This window comes from Nannobrachium achirus (genome assembly GCF_963921795.1).
Source record: "Nannobrachium achirus genome assembly, chromosome: 2".
Taxonomy (NCBI): Eukaryota; Metazoa; Chordata; class Actinopteri; order Myctophiformes; family Myctophidae; genus Nannobrachium; species Nannobrachium achirus.
Window position 1 is genome coordinate 2856390 of NC_137811.1, and position 17728 is coordinate 2874117.

At 43.9% G+C, this 17728-nt stretch overlaps 1 long non-coding RNA gene across 1 annotated transcript; it reads left to right on the forward strand.

Moving 5' to 3' along the window:
* Positions 1-11: 11 nt before the first annotated feature.
* On the forward strand, positions 12-3421 carry LOC308301679. The gene is made up of 3 exons (XR_013962902.1): positions 12-987; positions 1101-1229; positions 1572-3421. It is a non-coding gene; the product is annotated as an uncharacterized lncRNA (long non-coding RNA).
* The last annotated feature ends 14307 nt before the right edge of the window (positions 3422-17728 follow it).

Here is a 17728-nt window from a genome sequence, read left to right on the forward strand (position 1 = left end):
TTGATCCGGCACGCAATATTTATTTATAATATCTCTTTTACATTACTCTTAACACAAATGATCCCCTCTTGCTAATCACATGTTATTATAATCACTCCTGTTATGTCAACATGCTAGATTCAGTGAGGCTCACTGAAACTAGCCTTTCTCAGCTCCAGTGCAGACAATGGGGACTGATGACACCACCATTTTGCAGCCGTGTCCTGCCCAAAGGAACAGAGCTGACCTGACTCATCTCGCTCAGGTAAGATTTGCAGATGACTGTTTGAAATGGAGATCAAGATGGTGATTCTGATAAAGGGGGCAGCAGGGGGGTAAATGGCAAAGTACAATTGCGGAGAAGTATGGGGGGCATGGTTTACATTTGTGCTACTGTAAATATATTTGGCCACCAAATCCCTGTCCCCCCCTTTTCCCCCCTCCCACTTAGATGATTGAAAACATTCTGATGGCCAAACCTGGAGGAGAGAGGATCATTACAGAGTGTCAGAATCCCCTGTCAAAACCCAGTGTTGTGAGGCCATCGCACTGATGAACCATACAACTGATGAAGCAATCGTCGAGGAGAAGATGAAACACACCTTCACCCATCGCCAAGCAATGGTTCATGACCCAGTGAAGTCCTCTGAAATATTCACCACCTTTCCAAGATTTCTTGACATTGCGGGAATGGTATGTATTGCCTTAAAGTCGAACTGAAATGAAAAATGACTTTAAACAGATCACAGCCCTGGTCATAAGGTGAACCTATTAAAAATGTATGCCATGTTGTCGTCTGTATTCCATCTTGTCTGCAGATGGAGCAGAATTTCAGTCTGATGTTTGGTGATGACATCGCTGCATCGCTGCCCCTTTTCCAAGTTCCTGGAAAAGGGGCCTACTCGCTACAGGCAAAAAGTCCTTGAACAAAGCCATGGCCTCACCCAGACAGGCGACCTTGAAGATCTGCTTCATAAAGCTGAATCCCAACAGGACAACTGGAAAATGGTATGCTGGAATTAAATGACTAATACTAATGGAAGAGGGAATTGGTTTCGAAACCAAAATGAAGAGATTTTAGTAAAAATGTCTGGGGTTTTTTCTCTCCCTTGTATTTTCAGGATGGGACAGTGAGATGTCCTCCATCTTGCCTTATCCACCTCATGCCACCCTCACCTCAAGGCCGCAACAAGAGACCAGGGAAGCTCTCAGCCCGACAAGCCATTGACCACCTTGTGAAGTTCATCTAGGTAAGGTTATAGTTCAATTAAAGTTTAAGATGGCTCACTGTTCTGTCCCTAATAGTCACCCTTAAAACTATACTTTTGTGAAATCATGCGATAACCATGCTCATCTGTAATCAGCGACTGCCCTGTGATAATTGTCTGCTTTCGCCCCCCACAGATCTATCCCCATCAGCCTGAGATACACCGATATGAATATGTTTATTTATTTTACATTTAGCAGAATAAAGATAAGGCAGAATGTTGTTGGTTGCATTTTGTGGCAAGAAGTGATCTCATAAAGTTGGGGCTCTAAACTGCAAACATATTAATTGTAATAACATGACTAATGAAGTTCTCTTGTCACAGACTGGGACCAGTGTCGAGGGGCATCTGGACAGCATCACGAGAGTCGTCAACCCTATCTACTGGCTGTGGGGACCCAGAGGTGTACCATACACAAATACTTCATTGTGATTGACAAACGTGCAATCCCGTGTAAGTCACCAGACTCCCTTGCCTCTTTCGACACGCTTTTTAAAAATCATTTCGTCTTCGCTACCTCGTACAACCGGGATCTGGCTAATGTCTACCACTTCTTGCAAAGTGCTGTTTACCAGATAGATGCTGCTACCACCAAGGTCAATCCCAGGGTCAAATAAATGAGAGCTCGGATGCTGCACTGATTATTATTTTTATTTTGTTTTTATTTATTTAATACTTTTGAGATTATATTGTCTCCTACCGGTTGGGTCCCCTACCAGAGACTCCCGGCTCTTGATTCTGCACTGATTTCTGATACTTTTGAGATGGTTTTGAGGGTTCTGATGCTAAACTGAGAAGATTTATTTTGAGGGCTCTGATGCTGCACTGAATTTTAATACTGAAAAGTATATTGTTATCTGAGTGCTCTGATGATGCACTGATTTGATACTGAGATGTTTTGTTTTATTTGTAAAGTCCCTCAGGCCAATGCCAACTCACTAACAACGCACTTGAAGTTAATCCACAGACTTTGTTCAGGAAAGACACTTTGTCTTAAATGCGGTCAGCCTGGTTGTTCTAATTTCTTTGGTACTTTATCTTAATAAAGCACACAAACCTTGTGATTATCCTGTTGAAAGCCCCTCTAAAACTGAAGGTTTAGCTGGAAGTTTTGTTGATGACTTTACATCAAACAGTGCCCCTTCTGGGTCCTTCTTAATAAGAGTCTTGTAGATAGCTGCGCTGCAACAGTCGCTGAACAGTGGCAGGTGTAGGCCGAAACGATCATTAACTCTTTGGTTATTTCAATGGAAGAGATTGTGTCTCAGGGTTTAATGTAACATTGTATCTTTTATTTTCCCCCACTGACTGAGAGAAGGTTCGAACGACATCACTGGCGTGGGGAAAACATGTTGACTGTGCTTATATAGCTAATTTCATCTTCCCTGTCTGCAGACTATGTCTTACGGTATGGCACCGAAGCTGGATGGAAGGCGGTGTCCGTGGAAACACTGGTCGCACAACGCAGAGGCGATTCACAGGAAGGGTAAGAACAGCCTGCTCTTCCTGAGAAGACGGGATCGTTTGGCGTGTGCAACAGGATGCTACAGATGTTCTACCAATCTGGTATGGCAAGTGGAGCAGTTTTCTTTGGAATAACGTGCTGGGGAGGAACAACTGAGCGGGTGACACCTTCAACCTCAACAGACTGGTGAGGAAGGCGGACACCGTTGTTGGGTTCTCCTTGCAGGGGTGGAGGAATTGGCCAGGGTGCAGGAAACTTAATACAATCTTTAAGAACTCCCACCCGAGATCCTCGGATACTGGAGTAAGAGACAGAGGAACAGATAGATTCATCTACCCAGGACGGAGACGTGAGAGACTGGCAGTCCTTCGTGAATGTTGTCCTCACATTATACAATGAAACACAACGGTCGTTTGGTAAGGACAACTGTAACTTATAACTGGAATAGTTATCACTGACTGTTTGTTCCTGTCCGGTTTTGCTGGGAGTACATGTCACTTCTGCTTTTTGCACTGACCAATGGGCACTTTGCACTCTTAAGTGAACTTTTAAGCTGTGCGCATTTAATTAGTTAAGTATTATTGCATGTGTTTTTTTTTGCATGTATTTGACTTAAGTAGCAGTGACTGTTTTGGTCACATTGATTTGATTAGGGTCACTTTCTTGTTTGGCACTGCATTCATGAGTAGTAAGGGGAGGAACTGTGATGTTTGTTTTTATTTTATTTGGAATAGAGTTACATCATGGCAAGGTAAATACACAACCCAAACCTTTTCCAAAGTAGTCTTTTAAAAGACTACTGTTAAAAGCACTTCATCTTCAGCCACCTTACAGAAAATAAAGTTTTATTGAAGGAAATTAAATAAAGTTTTATTGAAGGAAATTATTGTATTGTTTTTATATCAAAATATCTGCATGTATACTGTATCTCATTTACAGCTCCAAGTGAGAAAAAAAGGTTCTGGGTAATTAAATCTCAATTATTGCTCATTAATGGCTCAAAGTAAGAATCTTGGGTCACAGTTAAGAGACTTAAATGAGCCATCAGAGAGCTCTCACCTATGTCTCATTTATTGCTCCTATCATCTCAAATAAAGCTACTCAATTATTTCTCATATTTGGCTCAATATGAGAGTAATATAGGATACACTAATGAGTCAATAGAGAGTGCTCCCCTACATCTCGTCTCTCACTCCCTGTAATCTCAGAATAAGATACTCAAATTCTTCTCAAACATGGCTCCAAATGAGAAGCTCCTTAAAGATCCTAAAGCACCTTTAGGATCTACAAGGAGCTTCAAGGAGAGCAATATCTGATCTTCTAATGAAGCACACATGAGAAACAAAAGTGTGGCTCCCTTACGTCTCATGAGCAACTGAAAAGCTTTAAATGAGAAGCAGATTTTTCCTCTGGGTTGGGCTGTGCTGTGCTTTGCCCCCTATGCTGTGTTCTGTGCTAAGCTTTGCTTTGCCCCCTGTGCTGTTCTGTATTTAGCTTTGCCAGTCGTGCTGTGAAAGTTGGGCAGTAAAACATTTGACATTTTACCGTTGGCTAATAAAAGGTTGCTTTACCAAGTAATGGGCAATTACATTTTTATAACATTTTGAAAAAGTTGTGAAAATGTTTGAAAACTTTGTATAATGATTCATGAAATTACAAAAAAGGTTTGAGTGCTATTTAAAAGGCATTTTTACACTCTCAGACTTGGAGACCTGGGTCCATTTGGTTCCATTTGTACACTCTCAGAGATACAGAACTGTAACTCTGTTTAGCTAAGATTGATACAGTGGTTAAGTAGAGCTACAATTTGAATTTGTAATTCATGAGTGGGCCCACATTTCTTTTTTTTTTTTTTTTTTTGCAGCAGCAGCAGCAGCAGCAGCAGAGCCTTTGCTTCGGCTGGACATGTCTTGGTGGCAGCAATGTTGAACAGGTCCCCTGGGCTGTGCTTTGCCCCCTGTGCTGTGCTGTACTGTGCTTTGCTATGCTTTGCTCCCCGTGCTGTGTGCTGTACTGTGCTTTTCTATGCTTTCCCCCTGTGCTGTGTGTTGTGCTGTGCCCATTGTGCTGTCTTGTGTTTTGCTTTGCCAGTTTGGCTGTGCTGTGCTGTGCTGTAAGTACAGCATGTGTCTGCTTCACATGCAGGGACATGAAAAGTCAGTAATATTTAAACCAGCAAAACATTTTTCATTTTACTGTTGGCTAATAAAACGTTGCTTTACCAAGTAATGGGCAATTACATTTTTATAACATTTTGAAAAAGTTGTGAAAGTGTTTGAAAACTATGTATAGCCTAACAATTTATGAAATTACAAAAAAGGTTTGAGAGCTACTGATTTAAAAGGCAGTTGTACACTCTCAAAGTTACATACCTGTAAGGGTTTGGTTCCATTTGTACACTAACAAAAATATTATATGGCTAAGTAAAATAAAATAAAGCACAATATAATTGAACATAGATTACCAAGCCTTCTGTGTGTTTAGCTAACATTGATACAGAAGTAGCAACGTTGAACGGGTCCCCTCTGCTGTGCGTTGCCCCCTGCTATGTGCTGTGCTGTTTGCCAGTTGGGCTGTGCTGTGCTTTGCTTTGCTTTGCCAGTTGTGCTGTGCTGTGTGCTGTGCTGTGCTTTGTCCCCTGTGCTGTACTGTGTTTTGCTTTGCCAGTTGGGCTGTGCTGTGCTGTGCTGTGCTGTGCTGTGCTGTGCTGTGCTGTGCTGTGCTGCGCTGTGCTGTGCTTAGCTTTGCTCCCTAGCTGTAAAGTGCTGTGCTTTGCTTCGCTTTGCCAGCTTGGCTGTGCTTTACTGTGCTGTGCTTTGTCCCCTGTGCTGTGCTGTGTTGTTTTTTGCTTTGCGTGTTGGGCTGTGCTTTGCTTTAATTTGCTTTGCCAGTTGGGCAAAGCCCCTGTGCTGTGTGCTGTGCTCTGCTTTGCTTTGCCCCCTGTGCTGTGCTGTATTTTGCTTTGCTAGTTGGGCTGTGAAAGTTGGACAGCAAAGAATTTCACATTTTACCGTTGGCTAATAAAAGGTTGCTTTACCAAGTAATGGGCAATTACATTTTTATAACATTTTGAAAAAGTTGTGAAAAAAAGTTGCTTTGCTTTGCCCCTAGCTGTGCTGTACTGTACTGTGCTTTGCTTTGCTTTGCCAGTTGGGCTGTGCTACACTGTGCTGTGCTGTGCTTTGCCCCCTGTGCTGTGTACTGTAGGCTATGATTTGCCCCCTGTGCTGTGCTGTGTTTTACTCTGCCTGTTGGGCTGTGCTTTGCTTTGCCAGTTGGGCTTGGCTGTGCTGTGGTTTGCCTTCTATGCTGAGTGCTGTGCTCTACTTTCCTTTGCCCCCTGTGCTGTGCTGTATTCTGCTTTGTCAGTTGGGCTGTGAAAGTTGGGCAGGAAAACATTTGTAATTTTACCATTGGCTAATAAAAGGTTGCTTTACCAAGTAATGGGCAATTAAATTTGTATAACATTTTGAAAAAGTTGTGAAAGTGTTTGAGAACTAGCTATGTGCTGTAATGTGCTTTGCTTTGCCCCTATAGCTGTGCTGTACTGTAGCTTTGCTTTGCTTTGCCAGTTGGGCTGTGCTGTACTGTGCTGTGCTGTGCTTTGCCCCCTGTGCTGTGTACTGTAGTCTATGCTTTGCCCCCTGTGCTGTGCTGTGCTGTGCTGTGCTGTGCTGTGCTGTGCTGTGCTGTGCTGTGCTTTGCCTGTTGGGCTGTGCTTTGCTTTGCCAGTTGGGCTGTGCTGTGCTGTACTGTGCTTTGCCCGCTGTGCTGTGTTTTGCTTTGCCAGTTTGGGCTTGGCTGTGCTGTGCTTTGCCTTCTATGCTGGGTGCTGTGCTCTGCTTTGCTTTGTTTTGCCCCCTGTGCTGTGCCGTGCCGTGCCGTGCCGTGCTGTGTTTTGCTTTGCCAGTTGGGCTGTGAAAGTTGGGAAAATATTTTTTTTTACCGTTGGCTAATAAAAGGTTGCTTTACCAAGTAATGGGCAATTACATTTGTATAACATTTTGAAAAAGTTGTGAAAGTGTTCTAGCTATGTGCTTTACTGTGCTTTGCTTTGCCCCTATAGCTGTGCTGTACTGTAGCTTTGCTTTGCTTTGCCAGTTGGGCTGTGCTGTACTGTGCTTTGCCCCCTGTGCTGTGTACTGTAGTCTATGCTTTGCCCCCTGTGCTGTGCTGTGCTGTGCTGTGCTGTGCTGTGCTGTGCTGTGCTGTGCTGTGCTGTGCTGTGCTGTGCTGTGTTTTGCTTTGCCTGTTGGGCTGTGCTTTGCTTTGCCAGTTGGGCTGTGCTGTGCTGTACTGTGCTTTGCCCCCTTTGCTGTGTTTTTCTTTGCCCGTTTGGGCTTGGCTGTGCTGTGCTTTGCCTTCTATGCTGTGTGCTGTGCTCTGCTTTGTTTTGTTTTGCCCCCTGTGCTGTGCTGTGCTGTGCTGTGCTGTGCTCTGCTGTGCTGTGTTTTGCTTTGCCAGTTGGGCTGTGAAAGTTGGGCAGAAAAAGAAAAAAAAAACATTTTACCGTTGGCTAATAAAAGGTTGCTTTACCAAGTAATGGGCAATTACATTTTCATAATATTTTTAAAAAGTTGTGAAAGTGTTTGAAAACTTTGTATAATGATTCATGAAATTATAAAAAATATTTGAGAGCTACTGATTTAAAAGGCATTTGTACACTCTCAGACTTGAAGACCTGCAAGGGTCCATTTGGTTCCATGTGTACACTCTCAGAGTTACAGACCTGTAAAAAAAATTGTATATGGCTAAGGAAAAAAAAGGTTGGACGGGTCCCCTGGGCTGTGCTGTGCCTTGCCCCCTGTGCTATATGCTGTACTGTCCTTTGCTTTGCCAGTTGGGCTGTGCTGTACTGTGCTTTGATTACCAAGATTACCAAGCCTTCTGTGTTTTTAGCTAAGATTGATACAGTAGTTAAGTAGAGCTACAATTTGAATTTGGAATTTATGACTGGGCCCACTTCTTTTTCTGCAGCAGAGCCTTTGCTTCGGCTCGACATGTCCTGCTGGCAGCAACGTTGAACGGGTCCCCTGTGCTTTGCTTTGCCCCCTGTGCTGTGCTGTGCTGTACTGTACTGTGCTTTGCTATGCTCTGCCCCCTGTGCTGTGCTTTGCCCCCTGTGCTGTGCTGTGCTGTGCTGTGCTGTGCTGTGCTGTGCTGTGCTGTGCTATGCTGTGTTTTGCATTGCCAGTTGGGTTGTGCTGTACTGTGCTTTACTTTGCCCTGTGTGCTATGTGCTGTACTGTGCTTTGCTTTTCCCCCTGTGCTATATGCTGTACTGGGCTTGGCTTTGCCCCTAGCTGTTCTGTACTGTACTGTACTGTACTGTACTGTACTGTACTGTACTGTACTGTACTGTACTGTACTGTACTGTACTGTGCTTTGCTTTGCCAGTTGGGCTGTGCTGTACTGTGCTTTGCTATGCTTGGCCCCCTGTGCTGTGTGCTATATTCTTTGCCCCCTGTGTTGTGTTGTGCTGTGTTTTGCTTTGCAAGTTGGGCTGTGCTGTGCTTTGCCCCCTATGCTGTGTTCTGTGCTAAGCTTTGCTTTGCCCCCTGTGCTGTTCTGTATTTAGCTTTGCCAGTCGTGCTGTGAAAGTTGGGCAGTAAAACATTTGACATTTTACCGTTGGCTAATAAAAGGTTGCTTTACCAAGTAATGGGCAATTACATTTTTATAACATTTTGAAAAAGTTGTGAAAATGTTTGAAAACTTTGTATAATGATTCATGAAATTACAAAAAAGGTTTGAGTGCTATTTAAAAGGCATTTGTACACTCTCAGACTTGGAGACCTGGGTCCATTTGGTTCCATTTGTACACTCAGAGATACAGAACTGTAACTCTGTTTAGCTAAGATTGATACAGTGGTTAAGTAGAGCTAAAATTTGAATGTGTAATTCATGAGTGGGCCCACATTTTTTTTCTTTTTTTTTTTTTTTTGCAGCAGCAGCAGAGTCTTTGCTTCGGCTGGACATGTCTTGGTGGCAGCAATGTTGAACAGGTCCCCTGGGCTGTGCTTTGCCCCCTGTGCTGTGCTGTACTGTGCTTTGCTCCCCGTGCTGTGTGCTGTACTGTGCTTTTCTATGCTTTCCCCCTGTGCTGTGTGTTGTGCTGTGCCCATTGTGCTGTCTTGTGTTTTGCTTTGCCAGTTTGGCTGTGCTGTGCTGTAAGTACAGCATGTGTCTGCTTCACATGCAGGGACATGAAAAGTCAGTAATATTTAAACCAGCAAAACATTTTCATTTTACTGTTGGCTAATAAAACGTTGCTTTACCAAGTAATGGGCAATTACATTTTTATAACATTTTGAAAAAGTTGTGAAAGTGTTTGAAAACTATGTATAGCCTAACAATTTATGAAATTACAAAAAAGGTTTGAGAGCTACTGATTTAAAAGGCATTTGTACACTTTCAAAGTTACATACCTGTAAGGGTTTGGTTCCATTTGTACACTAACAAAAATATTATATGGCTAAGTAAAATAAAATAAAGCACAATATAATTGAACATAGATTACCAAGCCTTCTGTGTGTTTAGCTAACATTGATACAGAAGTAGCAACGTTGAACGGGTCCCCTCTGCTGTGCGTTGCCCCCTGCTATGTGCTGTGCTGTTTGCCAGTTGGGCTGTGCTGTGCTTTGCTTTGCTTTGCCAGTTGTGCTGTGCTGTGCTGTGTGCTGTGCTTTGTCCCATGTGCTGTACTGTGTTTTGCTTTGCCAGTTGGGCTGTGCTGTGCTGTGCTGTGCTGTGCTGTGCTGTGCTGTGCTCCGCTGCGCTGTGCTGTGCTGTGCTTAGCTTTGCTCCCTAGCTGTAAAGTGCTGTGCTTTGCTTCGCTTTGCCAGCTTGGCTGTGCTTTACTGTGCTGTGCTTTGTCCCCTGTGCTGTGCTGTGCTGTTTTTTGCTTTGCGTGTTGGGCTGTGCTTTGCTTTAATTTGCTTTGCCAGTTGGGCTGTGCTGTACTGTGCTTTGCCCCCTGTGCTGTGTGCTGTGCTCTGCTTTGCTTTGCCCCCTGTGCTGTGCTGTATTTTGCTTTGCTAGTTGGGCTGTGAAAGTTGGACAGCAAAAAATTTGACATTTTACCGTTGGCTAATAAAAGGTTGCTTTACCAAGTAATGGGCAATTTAATACATTTTTTATAACATTTTGAAAAAGTTCTGAAAGTGTTTGAAAACTTTGTATAATGATTCATGAAATTACAAAAAAAGGTTTGAGAGCTATTGATTTGAAAGGCATGTGTACACTCTTAGACTTGGAGACCAGTAAGGGTCGGATCCATTTGTACACTCTCAGATATACAGAACTGTAACTCTGTTTAGCTAAGATTGATACTGCAGTTAAGTAGAGCTAAAAAAATGAATTTGTAATTTATGACTGGGCCCACAGTTTTTTTTTTTTTTGCAGCAGCAGCAGCAGCAGCAGTGCAGCAGAGCATTTGCTTCGGCTGGACATGTCTTGGTGGCGGCAATGTTGAACAGGTCCCCTGTGCTGTGCTTTGCCCCCTGTGCTGTGTGCTGTACTGTGCTTTGCTTTGCCCTGTGCTGTGCTGTACTGTGCTTTTCTATGCTTTCCCCCCTGTGCTGTGTTGTGTTTTGCTTTGCCAGTTGGGCTGTGCTATGCTGTGCTGTAAGTACAGCATGTGTCTGCTTCACATGCAGGGACATGAAAGTCTAACCCTTCTGAAAATCAGTAATATTTAAACCAGGAAAACATTTATCATTTTACCGTTGGCTAATAAAAGGTTGCTTTACCAAGTAATGGGCAATTACATTTTTATAACATTTTGAAAAAGTTGTGAAAGTGTTTGAAAACTATGTATAGCCTAACAATTTATGAAATTACAAAACAAGGTTTGAGAGCTACTGATTTAAAAGGCATTTGTACACTCTCAAAGTTACAGACCTGTAAGGATTTGGTTCCATTTGTACACTAACAAAAATATTATATGGCTAAGTAAAATAAAGCACAATATAATTGAACAAAGATTACCAAGCCTTCTGTGTGTTTAGCTAACATTGATACAGAAGTAGCAACGTTGAACGGGTCCCCTCTGCTGTGCGTTGCCCCCTGTGCTATGTGCTGTGCTGTTTGCCAGTTGGGCTGTGCTGTGCTTTGCCTTGCTTTGCTTTGCCAGTTGTGCTGTGCTGTGTGCTGTGCTGTGCTTTGTCCCCTGTGCTGTACTGTGTTTTGCTTTGCCAGTTGTGCTGTGCTGTGCTGTGCTGTGCTGTGCTGTGCTGTGCCCCCTGTGCTATGCTGTATTTTGCTTTGCTAGTTGGGCTGTGAAAGTTGGGCAGGAAAACATTTGACATTTTACCGTTGGCTAATAAAAGGTTGCTTTACTAAGTAATGGGCAATTACATTTTTTATAACATTTTGAAAAAGTTCTGAAAGTGTTTGAAAACTTTGTATAATGATTCATGAAATTACAAAAAAGGTTTGAGAGCTATTGATTTGAAAGGCATGTGTACACTCTCAGACTTGGAGACCAGTAAGGGTCCATTTGGTTCCATTTGTACTATCTCTAGCTAAAATTGATACTGTAGTTAACACATACAGTGCCTATCCCGAACATGTTCGGCTTTATTTCAATCCAATACAATTTTTTTTGTATTATTTTACTTACCCTGAGCTGCTTGTAGAGCCGTGGGTGGTCCTGGCTCGTCCTATGCTAGCCAGCGAGCCATTTTACATGGTCCGACGATATATTCCATTAAAAATGGTTTAAAATACATTTTTGAGCCCCCCAATGTTCACCGAATGTTCAGCGCCGCTTCCGGAACATAGTCCAGTGTGCCTATCCCGAACAGGTTCGGCTTTTTTAACGAAACAAATAAAATGATCTGAGGCCATCTGAAGCCTGGGCCTAAATTTTCAATCCAGTGGCCGAGATCCGGCCTCCCCTCGGACGGCCGTTAGCGAGTAACGTCGCCGCGAATCGCCGCCGAATCCAATGAAAAACCACATCTTTGAAGGTCCATATCTCTGGATTGTGTTTTTAGGGAGGCGGCGCGAGGTTTATTTACGGCGAAATCGCCGAAAAAATGATCTTTAAAATGAGAAAATGCTAATAGCTATTCTGTAGCCATTTTCATCCGGGACCTTTCCATGACGTGCACGAACGTGAGCACGCGCGTCACTGCAACGTGAGTCCCCGGATGCTAATGCGCTCGCCTATGGGACAAACCCTGGCATTCTTTGGTGCCCTCTAGGGGCTGGCACTGGAAGCGTTAAGTAGAGCTAAAATTTGAATTTGTAATTTATGACTGGGCCCACAGCAGCAGCAGAGCCTTTGCTTCGGCTGGAGATTTCCTGGTGGCAGCAACGTTGAACGGGTCCCTTGTGCTGTGCCTTGCCCCCTGTGCTATGGGCTGTACTGTGCTTTGCTTTACGAGTTGGACTGTGCTGTGCTGTGCTGTGCTGTGCTGTGCTGTGCTGTACTTTGCTTTGCTTTGCTTTGCCAGTTGGGCTGTGCTGCACTGTGCTTTACTGTGCTTTGACCCCTGTGCTGTGTGCTGTGCGTTGCGGTGAAATCTTGCTCTTTCGAACAACCGCCATTTCGACAAAGGAGCGTCGGGAGGGTTAGCGACTCACCCCACGGAGGTTAGGTTTAGGGTAAGGGTTAGAGTTGGGTGTCGAAAATTTGACACGTAGTAACAGCGAAACGTTCCCGCGTTTGCCCCCTGTGCTGTACAGACCTGTAAGGGTCCATTAGGTTCCATTTGTACACTCTCAGAGTTACAGAACTGTAAGCGTCCTTTTGGTTCCATTGTACACTTTCAGAGTTACAGACCTGTACAAAAATACGGCTAAGGAAAATAAAATAGAATAAAATAAAACACAATCTACTTGAAAATAGATTACCAAGCCTTCTGTGTGCTTAGCTAAGATTGATACAGTAGTTAAGTAGAGCTACAATTTGAATTTGTAATTTATGACTGGGCCCACTGTTTCTTTTTTTTTCTTTTTTTTTCTGCAGCAGTCTTGGACATATCCTGGTGGCAGCAACGTTGAACGGGTCCCCTGTGCTATTCTTTGCCCCCTGTGTTATGTGCTGTAGCCTACTGTGCTTTGCCCCGTGCTGTGCTGTGGTCTACAGTGCTTTGCTTTACCAGTTAGGCTGTGCTGTGCTGTGCTGTGCTGTGCTGTGCTGTGCTGTGCTGTGCTGTGCTGTGCTGTGCTGTGCTGTGCTGTGCCAGTTGGGCTTTGCTTTGCTTTGCCCCCTGTGCTGTGTGCTGTACTGTGCTTTGCCTTGCTTTGCCAGTTGGGCTGTGCTGTGCTGTGCTTTGCCCCGTGCTGTGATACTGTGCTTGCTTTGCCCTGTTTGCTATGTGCTGTACTGTGCTTTGCCTTTGCTGTGCTGTACTGTGCTGTGCTTTGCCCCCCTGTGCTCTTTGCTGTGCTGTGCTGTGCCCCTTGTGCTTTGCTGTATATGGACTTGTAAGGGTCCATTTGGTTCCATTTGTACTCTGTCAGAGTTACAGACCTGTAAAAATATATTATATGGCTATGGAGAACAAAATAAAATAAAACACAATCTACTTGAACATAGATTACCAAGCCTTCTGTCTGTTTAGCTATTGTTACAGTAGTAAAGTATAGCTACAATTTGAATTTTGAATTCATGACTGGGCCCACCTTTTTTCCCCTTTTTTTTTCTGCAGCAGAACCTTTGCTTCGGCTGGACATGTCCTGGTGGCAGCAACGTTGAACGTGTCCCCTGTGCTGTGATGTACTCTGCCTTGCCCCCTGTGTTATGTGCTGTACTGTGCTTTGCCCCCTGCTGTGCTGTGCTGTACTGTACTGTACTGTACTGTACTGTACTGTACTGTACTGTTCTTTGCTTTGCTTTGCCAGTTGGGCTGTGCTGTGCTTTGCTTTGTTTTGCCCCCCCGTGCTGTGCTGTACTGTACAGTGCTGTGCTGTACTTCACTTTGCTTTTCTTTTGCAGTTGGGCTGTGCTGTTCTTTTCTGTTCTGTTGTGTTCTGGTCTGTACTGTACTGTACTGTACTGTGCTTTGCTTTTATTCGCCAGTTGGGCTGTACTGTGCTCTGCTTTGCTTTGCCAGTTTGGCTGTGCTGTACTGTGCTTTGCTGTGCTTTGCCCCCTGTGCTGTGTGCTGTATGTTTTCCCCCCCTGTGCTGTGCTTTGCTTTGCTTTGCTAGTTGGGCTCTGCTTTGCCCCCTGTGCTGTATGTAAGTATGCGTCTGCTTCACATGCAGGGACATAAAAAGTCTAACCCTACTGTCACATGCTCTGATGATCACTGAAGTCAGTCTGAACTCAGTAATATTTAAACCAGGAAAATGATTGATTGATCTGCGGGCCAGGATTGATCGGTACGTGGGCCAATCAAAATTGCGTCACAGGCTGGAAGTGGCCCGTGGGCGAGGGGGCCGTAGTTTGAGTATCACTGGTGTAGAGGATGCCACTCTTACTCTGTTGAATAAAATACATAGCCCACCTAAACAAGCCTAAAACATATGTCTGTGTTCTATTTATGGACTTCTCCTCTGCTTTTAACACTGTCCAACCCCATCTTCTCCTAAGACGCCTGTGTGACCTGAACGTCATGCAGTAGTAACCTCATTTTGTGGATCAGGGAGTTTCGAGACTCCAACGAGTCTGTATTAACAACACCTTCTCTGACAGCCTTGTTCTGAACGGTGCCATGGCATTGGTCCGAAGGTTCATTAGTCCGAAGGTTCATTAGTCCGAATTTGTTAAGAATACTACCTGTATGCCTAACTCTAACCCTAAACTTAACCTCAGTAACCCTAACTAAATTCGGACTAATGAACCTTCGGACTAATGGGCAGTGGCAAAATCTCGATATTCCGACGGCCTGAAAGTCCGACGGCACGGTGATCCGAATCCGATGTCCCAGAGAGAGAGGTCCACCCCCCCCCCCCCCCCCCTCCGCCCCCCCCCTTCATGCGCAGAGGTTGGCATGATTAAAATAATTAATTAATTAGCCTAAAAGCCAGCAAATAGCCAAATCTGAGCACATGTCAATACATAAGGCCAAATCTCATTAAAAAAAGTATAAAAGCTATTTGAGATGTTTAGATTAGAATCTTTACACACCTGCTTCCAAATAATTAATTATATAATTCCAGTTCACTTCGCACTTCGCATATTATGTAGGTCATTTCAATTAAGCTCTCTCTCCAGTCAGCGCTGGTATGAAAAGAGTCGAGCAGCTCCCTAGTTTAAACTAGGCTACCAGTAAGACTCCCTAATCGGGAGATAAGCGACCGTTGGTCGCTTATCTCCACAAACAGGCCAAAAGTTTGTTTTACCAATTATTACACTCTATGTGAACATTTACATCAACAATTCCCAAGTACTGGTTTTTAGGGGTGCTGAGTGTGGCGCAGCAGCGTGTCATGCATTTTCTGCAGGGCCTTGTCAATGGCTTTGTGTTCTTGCTGCTTTTTGTTGTTGTTGATCCTCTGGAAGCGCGCCCACTCGTTTGCGTGCAAATCAGCTGGATAGAGGCACAAGCCTTGCAGGGAGGTAACTCTGGAACAGCCAACGTAAGTGATACCCAAGGAGTGCTCAGAGTTTACCATAGCAACCATTTGTTTACCCTAGCAACCAACTGTTTACCATAGCAACCATGTTTTTTTACCTTAGCAACCAACTGTTTACCATAGCAACCATGTTTTTTACCCTAGCAACCAACTGTTTACCCTAGCAACCAGCTGTTTACCATAGCAACCATGTTTTTTACCCTAGCAACCAACTGTTTAACATATGGAGTTATATGTTGTTCGTGTCCAAATATGGGGCTTGTGAGGTCAGACTTAAGGGATATTCCACTTTCAAAAAAACTTTTTGTCATTGTACGGTCTAATCAGGCTTGTATGAACACCCTGAACAGTTTTTAATTTTCTTCATTCAGTATTTAGATATTTGATGTAAATGTTATCTGGCCCTCCGGCAGGCCCAGGCCCTCTCCCCACACACACTCATTGTAACTTCAAACTCCATTTTAACCATGATAGATTCATTAAAACACCCTTATGTCTCCATATATGGAGATATGATGACATCACACAGTCCTCAGCCGATGATGTGGCGTGATGTCATACAATACACAAACGAGCCCTACAGTATAAAGGGGCAATTCTTGCCAGGAAAGAAGCATTTCTTCGACTCAGACCTTATTGCCAGGGTTGGCTTATAGCAGCTGTCGGTAGGACCATATATGGATTCTGTTAGTGTGGATCTCCTAACAGGGCATCATCTGGGATACAATCCCTTTTATGCCCATATATGGAGATCCCTAACATAATCCCTTTCATGCCCATATATGGAGATCCCTAACAGAATCCCTTTTATGCCCATATATGGATATCCCTAACAGCATCCCTTTTATGCCCATATATGGAGATCACTAACAGCTAACAGAATCCCTTTTATGCCCATATATGGAGATCCCTAACAGAATCCCTTTTATGCCCATATATGGAGATCCCTAACAGAATCCCTTTTATGCCCATATATGGAGATCCCTAACAGAATCCCTTTTATGCCCAGTTGGTTGCTAGGGTAAAAAAACATGGTTGCTATGGTAAACAGTTGGTTGCTAGGGTAAACAGTTGGTTGCTAGGGTAAAACCATGGTTGCTAAGGTGGTTGCTAACGTACACTAACAGACCAGCAACAACAGACTGTTGCCACAGCAACGTACACAAAGGTTTGTGTACACATGTGGTGTGATGTCATACTGAAGATATATGACATCACACCGTACACAAACAAAGGTGTGACGTGTGACGTGTGACGGACGGACGGACGGCCGGTGGAGGTTTTCATAGTAAACTGCTCCCTGACGGTCGCAATAAAATGACATAATAGGCTATGGAATGGATCTTCAGCCAATACGTTGTGAATGAAAATGAAGACCTGTGCTTTCTTATTGTCCTCACCTCAAGTAAACGCTGGATTATTATTTCTTCAAATTGACTGGATCCAACGTGGATCACGCAAGTAAGAGGTAACATCAAGGTCTTTATCCATTATGCTTTCACATCAAACAAAGTAATCACTCAAACCTATGTGTGAGTGTGACCAAGTTTAACATCTTAAACATCACATGCTGCAAGCGTCGCGTCGGCATCCTCAGTCAGCCGCCTCTCCTCCTCTTTCTCTCCCCGTGTGTGTGTATCTCCGCTCTCATAGGCTACTAAATTGAACAGCCTTTCGGACTTTAAGTCTCTCGGACTTTAAGGCCTTCGGAAAATCACCACGCGCCCATGGGCAGTCCCCTTCTGAACACTGGTGTTCCACAGGGTGTGTTTTCCATCCATCCATCTTCAACCGCTTATCCGGAATCGGGTCGCTGGGGTAACGGTTCCAACTGACATTTCCAGAGTTCCTTATCCCGAGCAACTTCCTCCACTCCCTCAGGGAGTATACTGAGGTGTTCCCAAGCCAGTTTGGAGATATAGTCCTTCCATTTGGTCTTTCACAGGGTCTCCTCCCAGTGGGAAGCGCATCGAGGACCTTCCTAGGAAGGCGCTCAGGGGACATCCATACTAGATGCCCGAACCACATAAGCTGACTCCTTTCCAAGTGTAGGAGCAGCGGCTCTACTCCAAGTCTCTCTTGGGTGACTGAATGTCTCACCCTATCTCTAAGGTTTGTCTATTATTCTCCCTGTATACAAATGAATTGAAATACAACAGACATGCATCAAATTTTTAATTTGTGTATTGAGCCTTTAGCAGAACATATCAGGGTAAATAAAGGGAGTTATTTCTAAGGGAGAAGAACATAAACTGGCAATGTATGCAGATGATATCATAGTGTACATTACAGATATTCAAAAGTCCCTACCGGGCCTACTAGATGAAATAACAAAATATGGCGCAATATCAGGCTATAAGCTAAATTTAAATAAAACAGAAGCTATGTTAGTGGGTGGTCACCTGAAAAATGACTTTAAAAAACAGTTTAACACAGCGGGTGCCCACGAGGTGTCTACACGCCAATCTCTTTGATGTCCCTG